Source organism: Lithobates pipiens, unplaced genomic scaffold (assembly GCF_037356315.1).
Source record: "Lithobates pipiens isolate NorthernLeopardFrog02 unplaced genomic scaffold, aLitPip1_a1.2 Scaffold_23, whole genome shotgun sequence".
Taxonomy (NCBI): Eukaryota; Metazoa; Chordata; class Amphibia; order Anura; family Ranidae; genus Lithobates; species Lithobates pipiens.
The window spans coordinates 2,863,824-2,888,836 of NW_027507785.1; positions in this window are offsets into that span (position 1 = coordinate 2,863,824).

Below are 25,013 nucleotides of genomic sequence, written 5' to 3' on the forward strand. Positions count from 1 at the left end.
ACAGCCCTGAAATTTTGAATGTTTGAAGGGGAGCCTTATTGAAGCGCCCGTGTTGGCCAATGCTGATTCCTCCAAATCTTATGAACTACATGTGAATACTAGCAGAGGTGGGCTAGGGGGGATGTTATATCAGGAATCAGAAAGAAAGACATGCAGGTAGGTTAATTGGCTTCTGTCCAAAATTGGCCCTAGTATATGAATGGGGACCTTGGATTGTGGGCTCCTTGAGGGTAGGGACCGATGTGAGTATGCAATGTACAGGGATAGGGACAATTATAGACATTCACTCGGGTTGAACTGGATGGACTGCTGTCTTTATTCAACCTTACTAACTATGAAACTATGAAAGCTTCACCCAGTGGCCTATGTGAGTCGCAGCCTCTCTCCCCTGAGAAGAATTATCAGGTGCATCAAGTTGGAGTTCCTGGCTCTTAAGCGGGCTGTGGTGCATAAGCTACGAGACTACCTATATGGGGCCACATTTGTGGTGAAAATGGATAACAATCCTCTACTTAATTGCTGTCTACTGCCAAACTGCCATTGCCACTGAACATCGGTGGTTGGCCGCCTTCTCTGAGTTTCGATTCAGTTTAAAAAATACCGGCCAGGGTTGGGAAACCGAGAGGCTGATGGCCTTTCCTGAAGACTTTACACCACTGATACTGGCTGGATCCATTTGCCTCAAGAGGGAGTACTCGCTGTATGCCAAGGAGTAGAGAATAGGCATAAGGGGGCAACAGGGGCCGAAGCTGTTGGGGTCACCCACACTGGGAAACTGTTGGGGTCACCCACACTGGAGTACCAAGATACTACTGTGATTTTACACAAGTGCATAGTCAAGAACTGCCTGAAATGACTAGGGAGGATGTAAGAAGAGATCAATGTAAAGATCCACTGGGTAACCTTATAAAGAAGTCCTTGTCAGTTCGGGATCCTCAGATGCCGTTAAATAGTTCCATTGAGGGAGCTAAATTAGTACAAAAAGAATGGGAACAAATGCGGTTGGAAGATGGAGTAATATACCGAAAAGGCCCATCTGAGGAACCAGATGGTGATTGCCAACTATTCCTCCCTGAGAAATAGGGATGAGCTTGGTGTTCGAGTTGAACGTGTGTTCGACTCGAACATTGGCTGTAAGCACGTTCGGAGAATACCGAACGTTATGGGCCATTCACTCCAAATTCATGTGGCGCTCACGGCCCACAATGCACTGCGCCATCGTGGCTCATGATTGGCCAAGCATGCACTGTGACCCCGCATGCTTGGCCAATCACAGCGCCGGCAGCGAGGAGAGCCATAATTGGCCACAGGCAGGATGCCTGTGGCCAATTATAGCTCAGGGGGTTTAGTACACGCCCCACACTATATAAGGCCACCAGCGCGGCGGCCTTGTGTAGTGTGTTCTGGCGTGCAGGGAGAGAAGGATAGGCAGGGACAGTTTGTTCTTTTCTCAGGCATCTGCAGTAGTTAGTGGGTGTTGTGTGCCTCCAGCGCAGTATACACCTGTATCTACCCTTTATTGCTGGTGTTCTATAATAAAGGCATCCACAGGAGTTAGTGGGTGTTTTGTGCCTCCAGCACAATATACATTACCCAACTGCTGTTTTTCCCATCTCCCTGCAGGCCATTACAATGTCTGGAAGGCCAACAAGGAGAGACAGACAGGCACGATCCAATAAAAGAGGGCAAGCAGGCTCTGTGTCTAGAGACAACAGTGCTGGTCGTGGACATAGTTCATCGTCATAAGCACGTGGCCATGGGACACGCGTGTCCTTATTTTCGGCAGCTGGACGTGTTGAGCCGCATCATGCCAAAGACTTGGTAGAGTGGATGACCAAGCCCTCTTTATCCTCCTCATCCTCTCTCACCCAGGCTCAGGGTACTAGTAAAGCAGCTGCCAACGCATCCTCTTCCCTCGTCTCAATGTCATCATGAGTGACTCCTTCCCTAGACCCACCACGTCCTCCTGAGGAGTCCCCCGAACTGTTTGAGCACAGTGTTGGGTACATGCTCCAGGAGGATGCCCAGTGTTTTGTAGGCTCTGATGAAGATTCTCAGCTAGAGGAAGGCAGTAGCGTGAGCGCAGAGAGAGGGGATGCTCAAGAAGGACAGCAATCTAGCAGTCATGTTCCACAAGCTGCAGCATACTGCCAGGTTGGCTCCAGTGATGAAGAGGTAGGGGATGATGAGGGCACTGACTCCACGTGGGTGCCTGGTAGGAGAGAGGAGGAGGAGGAGGAGACACATCTCCAACGAGGCAGGATGCCCTCCGGGGGCCAGCTTAGGGGCAGCACACTGACTGAATCACACCGCAGAGCTCTGCCTGTGCAGGGCGCTGCCTCTGCGCGTTATTCTAAAAGTTCTTTGGTGTGGGCCTTTTTTGAGACAAGTGCATCAGATCGCACTGCTGCTATTTGCAACATATGTCTCAAGTGTATCTCACGTGGCCAAAACATCAGCCGCTTGGGCACCACATGCTTGACCAGACATAGTTGACCTACCATGCAGTTCGTTGGCAAGCTTACCTCAAAGACCCACATCAAAGAACAAAGCGGACCTCTCCTTGCTCCTCATCAGCTGGGATCTCCAATCTGAGAGGAATGAAGATGTAGAATTAGGTGTGTCACAGCCAAGTGCTTCCAGGCACTCTGCTAGCAGTACACCCACGTCCGATTGTAGCAGGCAAATTTCCCTGCCCCAGCTGCTGGACCGCAGAAAGAAGTTCACTCCCAGCCATCCACATGCCCAGTGGTTGAATTCTAGTTTGGCTAAATTGCTAGCACTTCAGCTGCTGCCTTTTTAGTTGGTAGACTCCGCCCCCTTCCGTGAGTTTGTGCAATGTGCAGTTCCTCAGTGGCAGGTCCCCAAACGCCACTTTTTCTCACGGAAGGCGATTCCGACTCTCTACCGGCATCTGGAAGGCAATGTCCTTGCCTCGCTGGACAGGACAGTCAGCGGTAAGGTGCATATTACCGCTGACTCATGGTCCAGCATGCATGGACAGGGGCATTACCTGTCTTTCACGGCCCATTGGGTCACTCTTCTGGCAGCTGGGAAGGATGCAGGACAAGGTGCAGTAGTGTTGGAGGTTGTTCTTCCACCACGCCTCCAAAATACTACTACTGGTTGTGACACACCTCTCTCCTCCACCCCCTTCTCTTCTTCTTCATCCAGGGCCTCTTCCAGTGCTCTGTCCTCAGAACCAGCAGTGCTCCGTAGGCGTTCAAGGGGCTATGCAAGTACGCAGGCAAAACGATGCCATGCCGTGCTTGCGCTGGTTTGTTTGGGGGACAGGAGACACACTGGGGCAGATATTTTGTCAGCTCTGCAGGGGCAGGCCGAGAGGTGGTTGACGCCATGCCAGCTTAAGCCAGGATTGGTGGTTTGCAACAATGGCACCAACCTCCTCTCCGCCCTCTGACAGAGACAACTGACGCATGTGCCCTGTGTAGCTCACGTCCTTAACCTAGTGGTGCAGCGGTTCTTGGGCAGGTACCCGGGCTTACAGGATGTCCTGAAGCAGGCCAGGAAAGTCTGTGTGCATTTCCGCAGATCATTTAATTCCAGTGCTCGACTGGCTGAGCTCCAAAAGGAGTTGAACCTGCCCAAGAACCGCCATATATTTGACATGCCCACCAGGTGGAACTCAACGTTGGCCATGTTGCAGCGGCTGCACACACAACAGAGGGACATCAATGAGTACCTGTGCGACTATGGCACCAGGACAGGGTCAGGGGAGCTTGTTTTTTTCTCACCACACCAGTGGGGCATGATCAGGGATGCATGCACTGTCCTATCACCGTTTGAGGAGGCCACAAGGATGGTGAGCAGTGACAGTGCATGCATCAGTGACACTGTACCTCTTGTCCACCTCTTGGAGCATACGCTGTGTGGAATAATGGACAGGGCACTTGAGGCAGAACAGAGGCAGGAAGAGGAGGACTTCCTTGCCTCTCAAGGCCCCCTTTATCCAGACAGTGTTCCTGCTGTCCCACCTATCACACAGGAAGAGGATGAGGAGGAGGATGATTGTGTCAGCGTGAAGGTGGAGCCTTGCACTCGGCATCAGCAGCAACAGTCTTTTAGGGATGATTTACAGTCCCAAGAAACCCGTGGACTTCTACGTGGCTGGGAGGAGGTGGCTGTGGATCATGTTGTCCTTAGTGACCCAGAGAACTCCAGAACGCATGCCTCAGCTAACCTATGCTGCATGGCCTCCCTGATCCTGCAAAGCCTGCGGAAGGATCCTCGTATTCTTCGGATCAAGGAGAGGGACCATTCCTGGCTGGCCACTCTCCTTGATCCACGGCACAAGGGTAAGGTTGTGGACCTTACCCTGCCATCGCAGAGGGAGCAGAGGATGAGACATCTCCGGGAGGCCTTACAGAAAGGTCTGTGCAACGTGTTCCCAGAGACTGGGAGGTTACAAACTCCTGGTCCTTGACAACGTGTTGCTGAGGCATCGGTCAAAAGGAGCGGTGGGGAAGGTGGCCATCTGACCGATGCGTTCAGACAATTTTTTAGTCCGCAGCCCCAAGGTATGATTGGTTCCAGCAACCATCGCCAGCGTCTGATTTACATGGTGCAGGAATACCTAGGGGCAAGGTCAGACTTGGACACCTTTCCCACCGAAAATCCTCTAGCTTACTGGGTCTTGAGGATGGATCACTAGCCAGAGCTTGCACAGTATGCAATTGAGCTACTGGCCTGTCCTGCATCCAGCGTTCTTTCGAAACGCACCTTCAGTGCTGCTGGTGGCTTTGTAACCGATCATAGGGTGCGCCTGTCCACCGACTCGGTTGATCGACTGACCTTCATAAAGATGAATCAGTCTTGGATCACCACCAGATACCAAGCACCTGAAGCTGATGTAACCGAATAATTTTTTTTGAAATATCACATCCCTTCAAGACTGCCTATGCTGATGCTGAGTGACTGTCCTGTTATGTTGACTGTCTATCCTTTTCCTCCTCCGCTGATATCTTGGAAGAACATTTTTGGTTCTGGGGGATGCTACCAGCCCAATTTTTCAGCCCCTGTTTAACAGGGGCATGTAATTACAATTTTTTATGCAATGCTTTGCAGCAGGGCTCATTCCTGCAATCCAACTAGAGCATATGGTAGAGTTTGCAGTGCCGTGGCACCAGCACCAGTGCCTAAGGCCCAATTTTTCAGCCCCTGTTTAACAGGGGCATGTAATTACAATTTTTGATGCAATGCTTTGCAGCAGGCCTCATTCCTGCACTCCAAATAGAGTATATGGGAGAGTTTTCAGTGTCGTGGCACCAGCACCAGTGCCTAAGGACCAATTTTTCAGCCCCTGTTTAACAGGGACGTGTTATTACAATTTTTGATGCAGTGCTTTTCAGCAGGGCTCATTCCTGCAATCCAACTAGAGTATATGGTAGAGGTGGTTGCAGTGTATAGGCCCAATTTTTCAGCCCCTGTTTAACAGGGGCATGTAATACCATTTTTGATGCAATGCTTTGCAGCAGGGCTCATTCCTGCACTCCAACTAGAGTATCTGGGAGAGGTTGCAGTGTTGTGGCACTAACAAGCAGTGCCTAAGGCCCATTTTTTCAGCCCCTTTATAACAGGGGCATGTAATTACAATTCTTGATATAATATTGCACAGCAGGGCCCGTTCCTGTGCCCACCGAGAGTAACTGTGAGGACTTATAGTGTTGTGGCACCAGCATCACCACCACAACCACCAAAGACGCAATTTTTGTACCACTGTTCAACAATGGCATGTAATTACAATTCTTGATATAATCGTTCACAGCAGGGTGCTCTAGTGCCCACCAAGATTTACTTTGAGGGCTTACAGTGTTGTGGCAACACCACCACCTTAGGCCCCCATTTCTACAGAGCATATAGGGCAGGCCCCTACTTTCAAACACCCAACATACAAACGTCTCCTACTTGCAAACGGAAGGAGACAACAGGGAGTGAGATGAAAAAAGACGTATGGCAAAAAAAATTATACAGAGGTGATAACCCTTCCCTATGTTTTCCAAAAATCTTAAAAATAGCAGCAGTTTTAAATGACTTTTTTTTTGTTAAATGTCATTTTGTGCAGGGACTGTTCTAAACACGGGAAACACGGGAAACCCCCCAGGCACGATCTTTAAAGGAATATTTAACTTTTTTTTTCACTTTAATCGTCATTAAAATCAGTGCTCCCGAAAAAAACTGCAGTTTTTAAAAACAATTTTGGCATTGACCCATGTCCCCTAGGGCAGGAGTCAGGTCCCCAAACCCTTTTTAGGACAATATCTTGCATATTGGCCATTAAAATTAGCACTTTTTATTTCGAACGTTCAAGTCCCATAGACTTCAATGGGGTTCTAAATTTCGAACAAATTTTTGGTCCGTTCAAAAGTTCTGGTGGGAACCGAAAGGGGGGGGGGGGGTGTTCGGCTCATCCCTACTTAGAAGTACCAACTAGTAGTGTTGGCTGCTCTTCATGATGACCATGGCCATTTAGCTCCAGATAGAACCCTCAAGCTGGTTGGGGACAAATTTTATTGGCCGTACATGAGGGCCGAAGTAGAAAGCTACGGTCACTCTTGCATCCGGTGCATTCAAAGAAAGACTTTGCCAGGCAGGGCAGCAACTAGAATTGAGGAGCATTGATTTCTTGTGTTTGGAACCTGACCTGAGTGGGCAGAGTAATGTCTTGGTTGTGACAGTTCATTTTACTTGTTATGCTCTGGTTTTCCCATCTAGGAACCAGCAAGCTAGTACTGTAGCAAAGACCCTAGTGGAGAAGTTCTTCATCCGTTATGGGCTGCCCCAGCTTCTACATTCGGATCAAAGTCAGGACTTTGAGAGCAAGCTAATACAAAGATTGTATGAACGTTTGAATTTTCAAAAACCAAGAACCACTCCTTACCATCCCCAAGGGGACACACAACCTCAGCATTTTAACCGTACTCTGTTGAACATGCTAGGAACCTTCCTTTTGGAGAAGAAACAACATTGGGGTGACTACATCGCTGCAGTGGTTCATGCTTACAATAGCACAGCGAATGACTCTACTGTACTGGGCACTCCCCTCACTGGTTGATGTTTGAAAGGAAAGCTTCATCTGTGGGCGCCCACAGATGAAGACGTAGTGACGAAACGCGTATGGGCGTGACCGAGCAGCTGTACGTCACCGCAGAAGAGAGGGTTTGAGTGATTTTCCCGGGATCCGCCGCTACTGCTGAGACCCTCCTAGGACCATCCTAGGACTCAGGATAGCGGTGAGACAAACCCTTGACTGCTGGGAGTGACATGATATGAGATACGATATATTTGAAATTGTGTACGTATGGTTTTTAAAGAGCGCACAAGAATTTTATTTATTAAAACTGGTTTGCACTATGGAATGTGTCTTTTATCTTTCCTATATGTGAATCTGTGCTGAGTGGAGAATTGTTAAGGAACCCAAGGAGCCATCAACTATTAGATGTGCTTGTAACCCTGTGGGTGGATAAAGGTCTAATTTGAAGCATCCTTTTGAGGAATCCCAGGTGCCAGTAACTTTTAGATGTGCCTGTAACCCTTTGATTTCTGGTAAGACCTAAGGGCCTGGTATGCTCTTGGAGGGGGAACCCATGCCATTTTTTTATTTATTTGGCGTGGAGTTCCCCCTCAAGATTCATACCAAACACAGTGCCTGGTATTGGCGGGGATTCAAGTCGGATCCCTGCACCAGTGTGAACTCGCCCTCAATGTCAGCAATGCTTGTCTTGCATTGGGAAAGGAAAAAAAAATGTTTCCTTTCCTGATGCGGCTCGGCACTGGCTCCCACGATGGGGCTCGCAGGGTGTCAATCTCGCTGATAAAAGCGGCAAGTTTGACACAATATCACAGGCACCTACTGTAGCAACAGTAAGGAGATTGAATGCCAATAAAAAGCCCTCCTGCAACAGAATACATCTATGAGACGCAACAGTAAGGGGATTGGAGGCTAAGGGAGTATAATAAACTTGACTTCATCAAATAATTCATTAAAATCATCAACACATAAAAGAGGGGTTAGCAATACAACAGAAAACTTGTGGCCCAGGGTTAGACAAACCTATCTGTTCTCAGATTTCTCCTGTATTTGGGAGTCTGAAGAATCATAAGAATCCTTTCTTGGTCACTGGTGGACTGGAGAAGCAGTAGGACTGTGACCCTGGTATACTCTGTGTGGATCTGGGGGTGGTGAACTGGGATGAGAAGACCTACAACATTGTTGTTTGGGGAATTGCACATCCACCTGGTCATCAAGACGAAGATATCTTGTGAATGGGACCGAGTGGTATTCACTGTAAATCTTTTGGAACCCGGTTTAGAGGAATGTCCAGGCATTCACAGAAATGTGAAAGGTCCTCCAGGACTCTCAAGAGGGCTGTGCAACCTGCTACAGAGGCAAAAAGGCAGAAGGGGAATTTCCATGTGTAATGGATTCCTCAAGCCTATAGAATATCCAGCAGGGGTTAGAGATCTTTTTGGTGTTGCAGAGTCATGGGGGACAAATCATGGTAGATCTTGATGACGGCATTCTCATAAGAGAGTTGGATCTGATCACATGCTTTCCTGAGGATATCTTCTTTGAAGTGAAAGGTGGTCAAGCAGCACAGTCTGTCTAAAAGATTACTGAAGATGGCCATGACAGCTTACCGCAGTTGATCTTGTTCCACTGTTTCTGGGAGAACGAGATTGTTGCAATGCCCATGGTTATCCAGGCCTTCTAGATGTCTATGAAGATCCCACAGTTGCAGGGTATGAGCATCCTGGCCAGTAAAGAGCTTATGTATGTGAGCTTCCTGGTGTGTGGTCATCATAAAAACGTCATGTTCCCTATCTGCTATGGCTTGTATGTCATGGTGGAAGTCCACAATAGCTGCTGATATAGGGTGTCCTTTATGTCAGCCGCCATGCAGTGCAGGTTGCTTAGGCTAGGAGAGTGCTTGGAGGCAGGGAACAATGGAGGAGGTGAGCCTTTAGCTGGCACAGCTGTATGCTGCCTCTGTGTAGGGGGCCACATATGTGTAAATTGCCAAGGATGCCACCATGTTAGAGGGCTGGGTGGGGAGGATCTCTGGACTTGGTGGCTAAGCTGCATGCCCTGGTCCCCCCAGCTGCTGTGGGATGATTTCCAGATATGTATGCCTGGCTGGGTCTTGACTGGAGCAGAAGACCATCCCTCTGTCGGCCAGAGCTCCGGGTCTAAGTGGCCATTTGGGTCTTCGGTCAGGCCACGCCCTGACTCATTCATTCCTATTGGATTTTCACTTTCTGTCCTGCAATGTAAAAATATAATTTCATAAGAAAAATATATATTTTTTAGGATGTATATCTTGGAGATGAAGAAATATAATTCTGAATGACTAAAAGTGTGCTGAATATGAAATAAAAGAATAAACCAACTTTATTAGCTCAGTTACACTTTATAATATATATTTTATATTTTCAGACTGAAGTTACTATTATTCCCTTCTTTGTACTGTAGTGTAAATCAGTCGCAGTCGATGTGTATAAAGCTCCGGTGATTGCGTCTCTTTCTGAGCAGAGCTGCCGGTGACTGAGAAGATCTGCCGTGTGACATGAAATGTTCTCCGGTGTTCTGTGCCTGTTACCTGCTGATAATCCTCCTTCCCATCACCTACTATGGAGTAGTACTGACCCGGAGCTCAGCGCCTGGTTGTAGAATGAATATGGTAAAGCCAATATTTGAGTATAAATATTACCAGGAGGGAGATTTCATTATCGGAGGATTAATTTCTGCTCACTTGAGGAGCTGGCATGAGAAAGATTTGAGCAAACCCACTTTTGATGATTCTGGCTCATCTAGAGCCTTTTCTATTTGTCAGTGGTAAGTTTTGTTTTATCATCTTTGCTCTCTCTGTATAACCCAACAAAGAGAAAATATAACGGTTTATCTTCATTTTTACTGTAATATTTTATGAAAGTTTGCAAATGTTTCTACTGTTGTTTTATATTTTCTCATTATTAGACTCAAGTCTTTATGCCACCAATATACAAATACTACTAAACAAAGAAAATAATCTGCGCTGTGTGTTGTGATCTAAAATCAGTGATGAATGATTAATAAACAGCTGCACTCACTGCATTGTACATCCCGATACTAAAACATAATCATCAAAAAATAAAATGCTGTTTCCCTGTGAATATACTCAAACAAGCATATACAGGTACTCCTCACTTAATGACCAGGTTCCGTTCCAACGACCAGGTCATTAAACTAATTGGTTGTTAAACGAGGAATCACAAGTAATCAATATTTTAAGCATTCTTAACTACTGTACTGTATTGTATTGTGAAAAAAAGGTCTAAACATAAAACTGTAGTTCAATGACGTTGTTTTAATTTGCATAAGTACAGAACAAACAGGAAAATTCTGTACTGTACAATACAATGATGTATATAGGAGACGTTAGGGTGGGGAGAGCTGGTCATAAGTCTGAATGGTCATTAAATGACGAGATATATTCAAGTAATCAGAATCATATAGAGCTCATACACTGATGATCGAATTTTTTTCAAAAAGAACCAAAAACACTGCGCTATTCAAATGTGTAGACAGTATACAAACAGCAGCTAACACAACATCTAGGTGTACAAATGTGACATAATAAATTTTGTGAAAAACAGTGTAGCGCTTATTTGTTTTTACCACATCACAATGTGACCAATGTAATCAATACATGTATTAGACTGTGCAAACAAAATAAAGAAACATTTAAACACTCTTTGCTGTATATGAAAAGCTAGAATGTCCAAACAAATATATGAAAAAATATATCCAAAAATGGAAAAACAACGTGGAAACAAGTGAAGAGTTCTCCAAATTTTCCAAATTTTCTGTGTGTGATATGATGAAGTGAAAACAGTCCTACACCTTCTCCAAGGAATAATCACACAATCACCGCGTGAACCCTCCACCGCATAAAATGGGGGCTTACCAGATTTAATGGATCCTACTCAAAATTATATTTGGAGGATCATATATGCTTGTAGATATACATAGGCTATTTTTGGGGTGTTGTCCTTTTCTGGAAGACTTTCAAGTGTGGCTATTTCCTCTGCAGTATGTCTCCATCCACATAAATCATCATAGGTAATGGGATAGATATAAAAGAACAAAGCAGGGACCACAATAGTGTAACTCAGTTTTTCGTTTCAAGTCATTTAATAAAAAATTATCAAACTCACGTGTACAAAGAACATAAGCGCTTTTTCAATAAAATCTCAGGCTGCAGTGAAGTCCCACGGGACTTCTCCCGATCCGATGACGGATGGAAAAATAGCTTTTTTCTCCGTCACACTTTTTCTGATCGGAGCAGGTCGGATGTCAGTCGACGTGTCGCCGCTGACATCCGACGCTCCATGAAAAACTGACAGGTGGGCCTGAACAGAACGGTAGTGTGAAAGGGGCCTTACATCAGGATCAGGTCAGGATCACATCAGGATCAGGTCAGGATTTTATTCTGTTCACAACGAAATTCTTCTGCGAATCAGAAGAATGCATGCGTTTTTTGGGCAATGTGAAGTGTGAATACAACGCACATATGTGAACCAGCCACATTCAAATGAACGTATTTTAAAATGTCATGCGATTTGGATGCGCTTTAACCTGCATCCAATTCGCATAGGTGTAAACTCGGGCCTCAAACATTATATATAATTTTTTTTTAGCAAAGACCCTGGTCAATAACATGGCGGTCATTGCAATATTTTTGGTCACTTGGTATTTGTGTCTTTGAAACCCATTTTTTTTGTAAAAAAAATGTACTTCACTGAATTTAAAAAATAAAAACACAGTAAAGTTAGCCCAATTTTTTATTTTATTTTTTTTTATTGTGAAAGATGATGTTACTCAGAGTAAATAGATACCCAACATGTTACGCTTTCTAAATTGCGCCCGCTCGTGGAATGGTGACAAACTACGGTACTTAAAAATCTCTATAGGTGCCTTGAAAAAGTTTTAACGGTTACCAATTTAGAGTTACAGAGGAGGTCTTTTTTGAGAATTAGGTCTCTAACGATCGCAGCGATACCTCACATGTGTGATTTGAACACTGTTTACATTTGCGGGTGTGACTTAGGTATGCATTTTCTTTGGTGCCCGAGAACCCGGGGACGGGTCGCTTTACATTTTTTTTCTTAATAATTTTTATTTAACAAGGTCCCTTTTTAAAAAAAATCTGATCACTTTTATTGCTGTCACAAGGAACTTAAACACCCCATGTGATAGTAATAAGTGGTGACAGGTCCTCTTTATGGAGGGATCGGGGGGGGGGGGGGGTCTAAAAGACCCCAAATCCCTCCTTTGCACTTAAAAGTATTAAAAATGCCAAAATCTGCGTTTCTCTATGCTCTCATTTTTTATTTTTTTATTTGCGCCATTTGCAACCAAGTAAAATGGAAGTGGCATTGTGATGTCGCCTCCGGGTTTTTGCATTGGAGACCCAATCAGAGCGGAATCTGGCTTCATTCGGGTCTCGGAGCAGACGGTGGATGTGCCGTTTGGTCGCTCGGGCCTCCTGGTGGGATGGGAGACTCGGGCAGAGTGGCGGAAGGAGGCTGTCCCTTCCTCGCGCCTTTTGATAATGGCCGAGCGGCTGATGAGCCGACCGTCCGCTATAAAAAATGGTCCCGGGGTGAAGCCTGCAGCTGTGTATCATCCCGGTACAACCACTTCAACAAAATGACGTGCGGGTGCGTGATTTTACATGAAGTGGTTAAAGTGCCAATTATTCCTCAAATGATGTTCATTCAAAATGCCAAATCTTCACATGTGGCATAAAATTGGTGAATGATATAAACAGAGGAATCCCAATTTCAAATACTGGTGGTGACACAGGTGCTCCACACCGGCTTCATTACAGTCCAAAAGTTCTCCAAGTGATCCCTTGTCTGTGCTCCACCATATATAATAATGAATGGAGGCTCACCAGATGAGGAGACCCCGAACGAGGTCTAGCCACACATTAGTGGGCAACAACCCCCCCACCCCACTGTAGGTATGCAGGTAACTCTTCCTTCACAACCCTGGGTTGGAGGACATAGTGGTGATGCCAGCGCGCCCGCCGGGAAGCCGGGTGATCATTTCTGAATGCATGATGTATTCATTTTATTTGTGAATGACTACAACTAACAGGCTGCATTATCGGTAATCTTTGGATGACACATCTATAATACGGGTCCTGTGAAGGGAGTTTTACTGATCAAAAAATTGCACTTGTAAGACCCCTGCGCAAATATGGCGTTCCCAAGGGAAAAAAAATGGGAGGTGTTCCCACAACTTCCGTGTTTTTGCTTTGATAGCTATTATATAGGCAGCAGAAAATATCAAAGTGTCTTGTGCATCCAGAACATCTGTACAAATAATTCAATCAACGAACAGTGTACATTCCAAACGTGGCACACACCGTGCAAAGAAAGCAAAAAGAACAATAAATGAATAAAAATATAAAAATATATAACTCAAAAGTCTATATTGTGAGCTTGCAGTGAATAAAGTGACCAGTGATTGATTCAGTGCTTCTCCAAAAGGGTTGCCAAAAAAACGTGTCTAGTCCTTATTCTGAGTGTTTCCACAGCACATCAGGTGAAATGGCCCCTTACCTTACTGCTGTAAGGTAAACAGCAGAATAGCCCAATAAGGTAAATTTCAGGGATTCTGTCCCCCCTTCCTAGCAGACAAACGCTGGCCCCCACGGTAGGCACCCTCCACACAGGTCTTATTGCTCAGTATTATTCCATAGTAATTCCATAGGGAAGAGAGAAGTATGCTCCAAATAGTGAAGTATGTAATAAATTTTATTTGTAAAAATACATAAGACAGGTACTCACACAGTGGAAGAAAAATATCAGCTTTTCAAAAACCCAAACAAACGAGCGTCCCACTCGCAATCCGAACGTCACTTCCGGTATCTAGATTCCGACGCGTATCGTCACTGATCACGTGACTTCCTCAGGGATTCCTCAGGAGATTCCCTGAGGAAGTCACGTGATCAGTGACGATACGCATCGGAATCTAGATACCGGAAGTGACGTTCGGATTGCGAGTGGGACGCTCGTTTGTTTGGGTTTTTGAAAAGCTGATATTTTTCTTCCACTGTGTGAGTACCTGTCTTATGTATTTTTACAAATAAAATTTATTACATACTTCACTATTTGGAGCATACTTCTCTCTTCCCTATGGAATTACTATGGAATAATACTGAGCAATAAGACCTGTGTGGAGGGTGCCTATCGTGGGGGCCAGCGTTTGTCTGCTAGGAAGGAGGGACAGAATCCCTGAAATTTACCTTATTGGGCTATTCTGCTGTTTACCTTACAGCAGTAAGGTAAGGGGCCATTTCACCTGATGTGCTGTGGAAACACTCAGAATAAGGACTAGACATGTTTTTTTGGCAACCCTTTTGGAGAAGCACTGAATCAATCACTGGTCACTTTATTCACTGCAAGCTCACAATATAGACTTTTGAGTTATATATTTTTATATTTTTATTCATTTATTGTTCTTTTTGCTTTCTTTGCACGGTGTGTGCCACGTTTGGAATGTACACTGTTCGTTGATTGAATTATTTGTACAGATGTTCTGGATGCACAAGACACTTTGATATTTTCTGCTGCTATTTGATTTAAGCACTGGACACTTTATATTCATTTATTCACGACTGTATTTGTTGAAGGCACTATATATATTTGGAACTATTCTTACATATTGTATAATTTTAAATTTAAGGTATAGTTTACCCACGTAATAGGTAGAGATTTTAATTTTGGTAGTATTACTTTCTTTCACTGTTTTATTTTTAAGCGATTGTAGTATAATTTGATTTTATAAGGTAGCACAACACCATTTATTTGATTTTTTTGTAGATATTATTTAGGGGGTAGGGTTATACCCCTACAGGTGGCCTGCTGCAACCTAAAGTTAGGGATAACCTAGGTTCCTGGTGATAGCGCAGGGATACTTTTTACTCTATTATATAGGCAAGGGCGGGGCCACCCAGTGACGTAGCTGGGTAATTACGCCCCCTTCTGGCATCACGTGACATCAGAGGGGGGCAGGGTGAGCCGTTTACATTACCAGTTGGCCCCGCCCTCAGCTATATAACAGCTTTCATTACGAAAAGGCCGCAGTCGGCGGGACACTTCCCATGATGGCGGAGGTTTTCTGTTTTTTTTTTTTTCTTAATAGCGGGACGCTTTATTTTTTTTTGTTTTTTTAAATAAAGGAATTGTCCAAAATGGTCTCCTGTCAATTTAACTTTTTTGACACTTTTTTGGTGAATAGGTATGTACCCGATACCCATTCACATGGGGGGGTGAGATTAAGAGCCCCCCTTGCTAATTGGGGCTTCCAGTTTCTGATAAGCCCCCCGCCCGCAGATCGACTCAACCACTAGGCAAGGATTGTGGAGAATAGGCCCTTGTCCACAACAACATGGGGGGGAAGGTATTTTGGGAGACCCCAAAGCACCCTCCCCAGGCATGTGGCCTGGTACAGTTCAGGAGGGGGGTGCTCTTTTGTCCCTTTCTCTTTTCCTGCGGCCTGCCAGATTGCGTGCTCAGATAAGGGTCTGGTTTGGATTTTGGAGGGGACTCCCACGCCATTTATTTTTATTTTAGCATGGGGGTTCCCCTTAATATCCATACCAGATCCAAAGGGTCTGATAATGGACTGGGGGGAACTCACACTGTTTTTTTCAATGATTTTTATGGATATTGCGGGGCTTCGACAATACATTACAGCCACGAGCAGTTTTAAATGCCATTTTTTCCTTTAGAATTGTAATTTTGCTTCTCTCATTCATTACATTATGTACCACCATTAAGTAAGCAGCCTTACATAGTGTGGGGTGTTGACTTAGCCCTCTGAGCCATGATAGGCCAAAGGCACCCTGCCTTTTCCCTATCAAGGCTCTCACAGCAGAGTACACTGTGATTGGCAAAAGCATGTTGATCCCTACTGGTCATCCTTGTACTTATGGGGACCCTTGTCCAACACTGCTCCCACCTGCACTAACTGCAAAGCTCTTCCCACAATGTTCGTCTCTGCACCCCTCTACCAACACTTGCCACCCCTTCCCCTCTGCACCCCTCTTCCAGCAATGTTCATCTTTTGCACCTCCAAAGCACTGTGCAATAAAATTTTAAAAATTTTGCAAAGTTACCATGATTACCGGATGCTATTAGCAGTTTATGGTTTGTAATTGATTTTGTCTAGAATTGCCTTATTGTTTGCAGTAAAAGTGTCAGTTTTGTGGCATGCAGCCAAACTGAAATCTCAGAAGTAACCATTTTTTTGTGTCATTTGAAAACCTCTCAATATCCTGCAGGGTTGACGTTGAAGAGTACAAAAGCATCTTGGCGATAATCGTAGCTGTCTGGGAGATTAACAATTCCCCCAATATTCTGCCCAATGTGACCCTGGGCTATCATTTATTCAGTACTTGTAATGATCCAATGAAATCTATGGCATATATCATAAGGATATTGTCTGGAGAAAAGGAAGCTCCTAACTATTACTGTAAGGGACGTGGAGAATTTGCTGGTTTTATTGGTGACAGCACTTTCCATACAAATTATGCCATGGCTCAGTTACTTAGTATATATCGGTATACACAGGTAAGTGATCTCTTCAATATACTATGAGTGTAACACGTGTGTTCAATAGATGGCTTAGTACAGTCTTAGTGGAATATTATTTTTAACATTACTTTTCTTTAATGAATGCAGATCAGAATTAACAGACATTTGAATATTTCAGGTACAGAACATTGTATCTAATGGACTTAGTCCCCTCAGCTATGATTGGCCAATCATGGCTCAGGGGGCTAATTCCAAGCCCCACACTATGTAAGGCTGCTTACATAACGGCCGTACATAGTGTAATGAACTAGAGCAGCAAAATTACATTTCTAAAGGAAAAAATTTAATTTAAAACTGCCCGCGGCTGTATTGTATTGTCGGATCCCAGCAATACATATAAAAATCATTTAACAAAATGATTGGTGTAGGTTCTCCTCCCCAGTCCAATATCAGGCCCTTCGGGTCTGGTAGGGATTTTAAGGGGAACCCCATGCCATAATAAAAAACAAATGACGTGGGGGTCCCCCCTAAAATCCATACCAGACCCTTATCCAAGCACGCAACCTGGCAGGCCACAGAAAAAGGGGGGATGAGAGAGCCCGCCCCACTCCTGAACCTTACCAGGTTACATGCCTTCAACATGGGAAGGGTGCTTTGGGGTCCCCCCAAAACACCTTGTCCCCATGTTGATGGGGACAAGGGCCTCATCTCCACAACCCTTGCCTGGTGGTTGTGGGGGTCTGCGGTTGGGGGGCTTATCAGAATCTGGAAGCCCCCTTTAACAAGCGGCCCCAGATTCTCCCCCCATGTGAATGGGTATTAAGTAAAAAAAAAAATTAAATAAAGGAATTGTCAAAAACTGTCTCCTGTCATTTTTACTTTTTTTAATTTTTTTTGGGTGAATGAGTGGGGGTAAAATGTACCTGATACCTATTCACATGGGGGGGAGAGGAGGCGGGATCTGGGGTGGCCACTTGTTAAAGGGTGCTTGCAGATTCCAATAAGCCCCCTGCCTGCAGACCCCCACAACCACCAAAGGTTGTGGGGAAGAGGCCCTTGTCCCCATCAACATGGAGACAAGGTGTTTTGGGCCGGACCCCAAAGCACCTCCCCATGTTGAGGGCATGTGGCCTGGTACAGTTCAGGAGGGGGATGCTTGCTCATCCCCCCTTTTCCTGCGGTCTGCCAGGTTGCATGCTCGGAAAGGGTCTGTTAGGGAATTTGGGGGACTCAACGCCATTTTCGTTTTTAATTTTGTGTCAGAAACCATTAAATCAGACCAAGACAGAAGTACAGTTAAATCACACTTGTTTAATAATAAAAGTAAAAAGAACAAATGTAGTCTAAACATAGCCAGAGTTCAGGAACCGTCAGGTAGTCAGAGATGAGCATAGTGAAACAGTAAGCAGGATCTGGAGCCAGAAGGGATGTCAGCCAAGCAAGTCTTTTAACAGGAATGTAGCAGAGCGTCTATGTTGACTAAGGCAAAGGCAGAGATCCTCTGGGTTGGACGGCTTAAGTAGGGAGGACTGACGAGCAGGATATCAACAGCTGAGTAATTGTGGAGAAATAGAAGCTGGCAATTATTCAACAGCTGAACAGCCAGCTCAGAGAAGGATGGGCTGAGCCCAGCCCTGACAGTACCCCCTCCTCAATGACCCCTCACCCTCAGAGAACCACCAGGCTTGAGGGGAACACATCTATGGAAATCATGGAGGAGGACAGGGGCATGTACAGTGGGTCAAAAAAGTATTTGGTCAGCCACCAATTGCGCAAGTTCTCCCACTTAAAAATATGAGAGAGGCCTGTAATTGTCATCATAGGTATACCTCAACTATGAGAGACAAATCCAGACAATCACATTTTGTATCCATGGAATTTATTTGCAAATTATGGTGGAAAATAAGTATTTTTCAATATCAAAAGTTCATCTCAATACTTTGTTATATATCCTTTGTTGGCAATGACAGAGGTCAAACGTTTTCTGTAAGTCTTCACAAGGTTGTCACACACTGTTGCTGGTATGTTGGCCTCCATGTCCTCCATGCAGATCTCCTCTAGAGCAGTGATGTTTTGGGGCTGTCGCTGGGCAACACGGAGTTCCAACTCCCTCCAAAGGTTTTCTATGGGGCTGAGTTCTGGAGACTGGCTAGGCCACTCCAGGACCTTGAAATGCTTCTTACAAAGCCACTCCTTCATTGCCCGGGCGGTGTTTTTGGGATCATTGTCATGCTGAAAGACCCAGCCACATTTCATCTTCAATGCCCTTGCTGATGGGAGGAGGTTTGGACTCACTCTCACGATACATGGCCCCATTCATTCTTGCATGTACACGGATCAGTAGTCCTGTTCCCTTTGCAGAGAAACAGCCCCAAAGCATGATGTTGCCACCCCCATGCTTCACAGTAGGTATTGTGGTGTTTGGTTGCAACTCAGTATTCTCTCTCCTCCAAACACGAGTTGTGTTTCTACCAAACAGTGTTACTTTGGTTTCATCTGACCATATGACATTCTCCCAATCCTCTTCTGGATCATCCGAATGCTCTCTAATGCCGCGTACACACGATCAAACAATCAGGTGGAAAAGTCCGGCAAACTCAAGTCCGCCGGACAATCCCCTCGTGTGTAGCCTCCGGTGTACTTTTTTGACCCGAAAGTACGGCGGACTTAGAAAGTAGTTTTGCACTCCAATCTTCCCGCCGGACTTGCATTTCGGCGGACAATCCGGCCGTGTGTATGCCAGTCCGCCGTACTTTTGAAATGAGCGGACTTTTCCCGCCCGGAGAAAAGGCCGCTCATTTTGAGCGCGTCTCCAGGTAGGCGGGGCCTGCGAAAAGAGAAAATGTCGCTGACCCCGCCACCTGGTATAGACTTAAAGGGGAACCCCAACGCCGGAAAAAATCGGCGTGGGGTCCCCCCAGGTCCACATCAGACCCTTGTCCGAGCGAGCGCCCCCCTCCTGAGCCGTACCAGGCCACGTGCCCTCAACATGGGGGGTGCCTTGGGGAAGGGGGGGGGGCCGTGTGGCCCCCCCACCCCAAAGCACCTTGTCCCCATGTTGATGAGGACAAGGGCCTCTTCCCGACAACCCTGGCCATTGGTTGTCGGGGTCTGCAGGCGGGGGGCTTATCGGAATCCGGGAGCCCCCATTTAATAAGGGGGACCCCGGATACTGGCCCCCCACCCTATGTGAATGAGTATGGGGTACAATGTACCCCTACCCATTCACCTGTAAAATAAAGTAAAAATAAACACAACACACAAGATAAAATAGTTTATTGCACAGCTCCAGGGGTCTTCCGTCTTCGGGGGTCTTCTCGCCGGACTCCTCCGCTATCTTCTGCGAGCTCTTTTACTAGCGGAGGAGCCCGGCTTTCTTCCTCGCCGCCGCCCTCTTCTTCTGACTTCGGGGGTCTTGTCCCCCTCTTCGGTTCTTCTGCCGGGCCACCACGCCTTCTTATAGCTCTTTTACAGGCGGTGGCCCGGTCTTCTGTCGCCGCTGTCGTCGCCGCCTTCTGTTCTTCTCTTCTTCTCTTCAGATGTTGACTCGTCGCTCCCTCCCCTATACATTGTAAAGCGCTGCGTAAACTGTTGGCGCTATATAAACTGTGTATAATAATAATAATATTAGCCCCCAAGCTAGCGCAACTTTATTCTCAATGCTTGATCAATGGAGCCTTTCCATCTTCTATGAGCCATGCTTTAAAAGATCCTAACTTATGTTCTTCCTATAGGCCAATTGCCCTACTTAATACAGATTTTAAAATTCTGACTAAACTACTTACCATCAGACTACAGCCATTATTACCATCTGCAAAACATTTGAATGAAGGTACTAGGGTGGTGCCCTCCTTAGATATTGAAAAGGCCTTCGATACTATTGAATGGCCTTTTCTTTGGGAGGTCTTTAGAAGGATGTGGTTTCCCCTGATTTTTATTAAATGGATACAGATACTTTATCAAAATCCCACCTCGACTATTAAGCTGGGAGGTAGCCTATCACTGTCTTTTTCTTTGTCTAGAGGTAGTCAACAGGGCTTCCCTCGCTCTCCAGCCTTGTTCGCCATAGTGATGGAACCGCTGGCGGAGGCTCTCCGTACTTCCCTCCATGTTAAGTGTTTGCATGTTGGCTGGTTGGAGGAAAGGGTTGCCCTGTACGCAGACAATATACTACTCTTTCTTAATGATGCAGGCCCATCACTTAAGGGGGCCTTACAGGCCCTCAACCCTTTTTCCTCAGTCACGGGTCTTAAAGTAAATGAGAGAAAGTCACTTTTATTACCTATAGACCCTGCGGGGCCCGTGCTACTGCTTATACTGATATTCCTCTGAGATGGGTGGAGCACTAAATATCTGGGGGTGGTGGTTTCCATACAGGCTTCAGACTATATATCCCAAAATTTAACACCCGAGATCCAGGAGACTCAACAGCGGCTGAAGGCATGGGAGTCACTACCTCTTTCATTGTTAGGACGCATAAATCTGATAAAAATGAATGTATTACCTAAATATACATATCTATTTTGACACTGTGCTGTGGATTCCTAAATCATTTGTTGCATGGCTGCTTTGCATTCTTTCAGCATTCATATGGAGATCAAAGCCCCCTAGTTATAGCTGGGCGACACTGGTACGCCTGGCCTCCCAAGGTGGCCTGGCATGTCCAGATTTCCATAAATATTATTTGACCTCTCAGCTAGTAACTGCGGCCTGGTGGCTTAACCCAGATACCTCTAATACTGCTACTCAAGTAGAAGCAGCAGTGTTAGGATCCTTGGAGGAGTTGAAATTTTTGTTTTTTCGGGGCCTTCGTCCTCCCTATTCATTGACATCGTCTATGTGTACCACGCTACGTGCATGGGGAGAGAGTCTTAAAATTGAGCGATATCCTCTACAGGCAATTTTCACCCAAGGCTCCCCTCTGGTTAAATCCCACCTTGGAGCATTTTTATTCATTGCCCGACCCCAATGCTTGGACTAAATTTAAGGTAAAAACAGTGACACAGATTATCTTGGATGAATCCTTGATTTAATTTTTCAAACTGATTTCAATATTCCTCAGCTGTATTCTGTTCATTTCTTTTTAACTCTCCCATGCCTTCAGCTGTCAATTCTCTGGTTCTCCTCCACAACTAATTTAATCTGCCTTAGCCCCTGTACACACGGTCGGAGATTTCGACAACCAAATCCGTCGGATCTTGTCCGAAACTGTTGCATACACACGGTCGGACTAAGTTGTCCAAAAATCCGATCATTCAGAACATGATGACGTAATTTCGTTACGATGGGACTACATTCAGTAGCCAATAGCTTTGATGTAGAAATTTGATCTGAGCATGCATGGCACTTGGTCCGATCAAAATTCTCTACACATGATCGGAGTATGCCCGATCGAACCAGTTGGTCAGAAAATATTTCCAACAAGTTGGAAAATTGGGTCCGACGGATATTCCGACGGAATCAGTCCGATGGAGACCACACACAGTCGGATTATCCGACAACACGGTCCGATAGGACACATTCCGACGGATTCTCCGACCGTGTGTACAAGGGCTTAGAAAAGCTTCTTAGGTTGGACTGTACAAAAAATGCTGCCTCTGAACTGTATTTTCATTTAACAACAGTCTCCCTCCCTAATTTAGAGAAATTAAGACTGGGATGATATGTGTAAGGCTTACCGCGGATCAGCCTGTGTTTATAGGAGGAGTCAGGAGGCTGCATAAAGCCTGCCCTCCTTTGACTCCTCCTCCTCGTGGTCTCTGGCTCTTGTGGTGATGTAATTTCCGGGTCCCCGCTGTGCAAATTGGTGGCTGTTTCTCTCTCTGCGATCACGTCGGGCGCTGCTGGTAAGACCAGCCGCCTGCCATCTTGTCGCCCATGGTGTTGTCTGACGCCACAGGGGGGCCCGCCGTCCACTTCTCCTGGTGCTCATGCCGGGGGGTGTTCCGGCCGCCTGCCTGCTTCTGCTGGTACCGTCTCCTCCATTCAGCATTCGGGGGGGAGAGGCGCTCGGCTGCTTTCGTCTGTGTTCGTGGCTGGGGATAGGGGAGGCACATCCATCCTCCCTCTTTCTCCCTTGTGCACTGGCATCAGGGGGGAGGGGGGTGTCTCTATGCTGGCACCCCTCCAGTGTTGTGTGTGGGGGGGTGTCTCTATGCTGGCACCCCTCCAGTATTGTGTGTGAGTGGGTGTCTCTATGCTGGCACCCCTCCAGTATTGTGTGGGAGGGGGGTGTCTCTATACTGGCACCCCTCCAGTATTGTGTGGGGGGTGTCTCTATGCTGTCACCCCCTCCAGTACTGTGGGGGGGTGTCTCTATGCTGTATCCACTCCATTGCTGTGGGGGAGGGGGGTGTCTCTATGCTGTATCCCCTCCAGTATTGTGTGGGAGGGGGGTGTCTCTATGCTGTCACCCCTCCAGTACTGTGGGGGAGGGAGCCTTGGGGGATGTTTGGAGCTGGGTCAATTAACATTGGCACGCCCAGGGGCTATGCGGAGCGGGGTTTCGATTTGTGTCATGGACTGTGCTGGTGCTGGTGTCTCCCGCTGGGGCTCCTCTGCGGCACGTGTATGTCCCGATGCAGTGTTCTCATGGCACTGGTGGGCTGCAGTTGGGGTTTGGTCGGGGAGTCATGCGGGGAAGTGACTGTTTTGTGGTGTAGTGTTCATTTTCTGTGGGAGGTGGGGGTTCCAGGTCGGGATGGTCTCATGCAGTTACCGTTTCTCATGCAATTTATGTTTCTATGCAATTTATGGTTTCTCATGCAATTTGCAGTTTCTCATGCAATGTACGGTTTCTCATGCAATGTAAGGTTTCTCATGCGATTTGCGTTTCTCATGCGATTTATGTTTTTCATGAAATTAACTTTTTTTATGCTATTTACGGTCTTCATGCAGTCGACGTTTTTCATGCAATTTACGGTTCTTACACAATTTGTGGTTTTGTATGAGATTTATGGTTTCATGCAGTTGAAGTTTTTTCAAGAAGTTTACAGTTTCTTACACAAGTTACGGTTCACATACAATATACGTTTTTATGCGATTTACGGTTTTCATGAAAGTTACGGTTCTCACGCAATTTACCGTTTTCATACAATTTACGTTTCTCATGCAATTTACGGTTTTTATGCAGTTAACGGTTTTCATGCAATTTACGGTTCTTACGCAATTTATGCTTCTCATGCTGTGTAGGGTTTCTCATGCAATTTTACGGTTTCTCATGCAATTTTATGGTTTCTCATGCAATTTTTTACTTTTTTGGTCAATTCGTGTGTTTCCCATGTTTCTTTCATTATTCATGTTACGGTTCTTACGTTTTTTCATGTTACGGTTCTTGTGTTTTCCCATGTTTTCTTACGTTTTCCCCTGTTGCTCATGGTTTCCCATGTTGCTCACGTTTCCTTTTCATATGCCTTTAGTTCGCTGCTTTTCCATTAGCTAGTGCTCACATCCAGGATGTCACGGTTGCAGTTCCATAGGGCTGAGGTGTCATTTTATATTGATTGTTGGCCTACTATCTTCTCGCCTGTAGTCCATACGTCATACATGCAATTTATGTTTTCTCGTGCCAGGTATGGTTTTCTCGTGCCAGGTATTCTTCTCATGTTCTGCGTGTCCCATGTTTTCTTACATTTGCAGTGTTTCTTGCGTCTCCAGTGTGTCTTATGTCTCCAGTGTGTCTTATGTCTCCAGTGTGCCTTGCGTCTCCAGTGTGTCTTATGCCGCGTACACACGATCAAACAATCCGGTGGAAAAGTCCGGCAAACTCAAGTCCGCCAAACAATCCCCTCGTGTGTAGCCTACGGCATACTTTTTTGAGCCGAAAGTACGGCGGACTTAGAATGCCGTGTTGCACTCCAATCTTCCCACCAGACTCGCATTTCGGCGAACAATCCGGCCGTGTGTATGCCAGTCCGCCGTACTTTTGAAATGAGCCGACTTTTCCCGCCCGGAGAAAAGTCCGCTCATTTCAAGCGGGTCTCCAGGTAGGCGGGGCCCGCGAAGGAGACGTCGCTGGACCCGCCGCCTGTTATGGACTTAAAGGGGAACCCCAACACCGAAAAAAAATCGGTGAGGGGGTCCCCCCCAAGTCCACAACAGACCCTTGTCCGAGCACGCTACCCGGCCGGCCAGGAAAGGGGGGCGAGCTAGCGCCCCCCCTCCTGAGCCGTACCAGGCCGCGTGCCCTCAACATGGGGGGTGCCTTGGGGAAGGGGGGGCCGCGCGCCCCCCCCACCCCAAAGCACCTTGTCCCCATGTTGATGAGGACAATGGCCTCTTCCCGACAACCCTGGCCGTTGGTTGTCGGGGTCTGCGGGCGGGAGGCTTATCGGAATCCGGGAGCCCCCTTTAATAAGGGGGCCCCCGGATACCGGCCCCCCACCCTATGTGAATGAGTATGGGGT